The 2730-nt window shown below is 46.6% G+C and overlaps 1 pseudogene; it reads right to left on the reverse strand.

Moving 5' to 3' along the window:
- Positions 1-103: 103 nt before the first annotated feature.
- Positions 104-2606, reverse strand: LOC129115691 (keratin, type I cytoskeletal 13-like; annotated as a pseudogene).
- Positions 2607-2730: the final 124 nt, after the last annotated feature.

Below are 2730 nucleotides of genomic sequence, written 5' to 3' on the forward strand. Positions count from 1 at the left end.
TGTTCACTGATGGTTAGCTAACGTTAGCATGCTAACAGGCTAAGCTAATCAGGTTTGTGATTTTACACAAACATGTATGAAAAGGGTCTTCTCCTCCACTCACCTCTCTCCGTCCAGCAGCCTCCTGTACTCGGCGATCTCCAGCTCCAGTCTGGTCTTGATGTCCAGCAGGTCGGTGTACATGACCTTCTGGTTCTCCAGGTTGTTCCTCAGCTGGGCCAGCTGCTCCTCCAGAGCCTCCACCTGCCTCTGGTAACCCGCCAGCATGTTGGCGTAGCGGTTCCTGGTCTCAGCCAGAAGATCCTCGGCAGCTCCTTTCTGCTCAGAATAAAGAATAAAGTTCAAACTTCATGATCTAAAGTCATGCAAGCATTCTAACTTCTCTTCTTTCGTCTTCTCTATAATATAAATAAACATATATTCATTTTTATTACGATTGATGACTCGATGAAGTTGATGTATTTAGTGGATTCAGTGATTCGTCACCTTGCTGATCCAAGCCTGCAGTTTGATCTCCCAGAGTCTGAAGAGTTCTTCGGCCTCTCGATCTCAGTCTTGGAGCGTCTGCAGGGTCTCAGTTCTTGAAGCTACCTCTTTGTTCAGCTCGGCCGACTGAGGATCAACAATCAATGATGTTATTGATCAAATATCAGGATATCAGACAACAGCCTGATGTACATGTCTCAAACACCAGATTAAGGACAGGAAACAGGACTTTGTGGTCTCACACCTTGGCCTGGAACCAGACCTCCAGGTCTCTGCAGTTCTTGAGTGGCGGCGGTCTCGTAGTGTTCTCTGATTCCGGCCATGACGACGGACAAGTCCTCTGAGGAGGCGTCCACCTCCACGTTCACCTGACCTCCCACCTGAGCCCGCATGGCCAGCAGGTCCTGCAGGAAGATGCCGGTTAAACTTCTGCCTTTTGATCTTTTTATTTATTTCATGAGCAGGTTCAGTGGTCTCACCTCCTCGTGGTTCCTCTTCAGCTGGAGCAGCTCTTCCCTCAGACCCTCCACCTGCATCTCCAGGTCAGATCGGCTCGGTCAGTCCTTGGAAGACCCTCTTCAGTCCGACGTGTCGGCCTCCACCGACTGACGCATGGCCAGCTCGTTATCGAACCTAAATAAAAACACGAGGATGAGTTCCAGAAACTCACCTGAATGTGGACATGATTGTGAAGAACCTGCTCACAGACCGACAGATTTAATCAGACTATTTTATGTTTCCATCTACGGTTCCATGTTGAAGGAAACACACAAGTCTCACACTCACTTGAGTTTGAAGTCCATCGGTGGCCAGCTGGGCGTTGTCGATTGCGTAGGACGGGCGGCGTTTCCACGAGACAGCGTAGTTGATCTGAAAAGTTCAAAAAGTTACAGAAACGTACAACTTAAAACATACAAAACATACAAAAATCCTTAAAACTTAAAAGTAAAGGGAAAAAAACATATAAATTCATCTAAAACTAAAACCTTTATATAAAAAAAGTCATGAAAGTAGTAAAACCAATAAAAACTGAAAACCTTAAAAGGCTTTCAAAAAAGTTATGAATCTTAAATAACCTAAAACCCAAAAACATTCTTAGGAATCCAACATTGTTTAACTTATTCTTACAAAAACTAAAAGTAAGGACCTTAAAATGCTGAATAATTAGTAATGTTAAAGATGTAAAATGTATTTAAATGTATTATTTGTACAGAAACAGTCAGCTTTGTTTCTCAGGTGACATCACAGTCAGGTGACATCACACCTGTTACCTGTCCACACCTGACACCCCCACCTCCAGCTGAGGCCGATATTCAAGTATTTTCACTTTTAGCTGAGGACACTAGGATTTTGAATGCAGCACTTTAACTTGTGATGGAATATTTTTTTATCATTTGTGCATTTGTAGTTTCACTGATCACCTCGGCCGTAACATGACATCTGTTTTTTATCTAGACAGATAAAGATAATAATGTGATTTTCTCCGTACTGCTTGGAACCTTATTCTCTATTTATTCAAATTGTGAATTTATAGACAACAAACAATTTATAGACAATAAACAAAAATAGCTGAATCAGCCTTAAAAACTCAACATGTGTAGTATGAATGTAACTGTTGTATCCTCAGCAATGTTCAGTACATCTGATTGATTGGTTGAACAAACCCTTGTAGCCTAAGTACTGCATGTTTGTGCCTGTCTTTCTGTCCTCACCTTGTCCTGCAGGTCTTGATGGTGACCTTGAATGCGGTGCAGCCGGTCCCTGTGGCCTGAGCCTTGGTTTCAGATCCGTCTGATCTTCATCTCCAGCTCGCTGGCCTTCTCCAGGCTGCGCACCTTGTCTGTGTGTAGTGGCCAAGCGGTCGCTGAGGTTCTGGCATGGTGGCCTTCGCTGACGGACACGTCGGCGGCATCGGACAGGCTGAAGGCACCGCTCGGCACCGGAGGAGGAGAAGGAGGCCTTGGAGACCCGACTCAGGACCCTCCAGCTCCTCCGTACACGCTGCCGGCCCCCGAGCTGCCGAGCCGCCGGGAGGAGGAGGAGGACATGGAGGGGGCCATCATGGTGGAGCCTCTCATGGAGGAGGACATGTAGCTGCTGCGGTTGGAGAAGGAGGTCATGGCTGAGGGTCGGCTGGTCGTCGGCTCTGAGCAGAGAGTGAAGAGCTGTTCGGACGGTGGCTCCTTATATACCTCAAAATGAGGCTGGGGGGTGTGGTGCTGGTCAGGCAGGTAGGGTGGCCAA

Source organism: Anoplopoma fimbria, unplaced genomic scaffold (genome assembly GCF_027596085.1).
Source record: "Anoplopoma fimbria isolate UVic2021 breed Golden Eagle Sablefish unplaced genomic scaffold, Afim_UVic_2022 Un_contig_12139_pilon_pilon, whole genome shotgun sequence".
NCBI lineage: Eukaryota > Metazoa > Chordata > Actinopteri > Perciformes > Anoplopomatidae > Anoplopoma > Anoplopoma fimbria.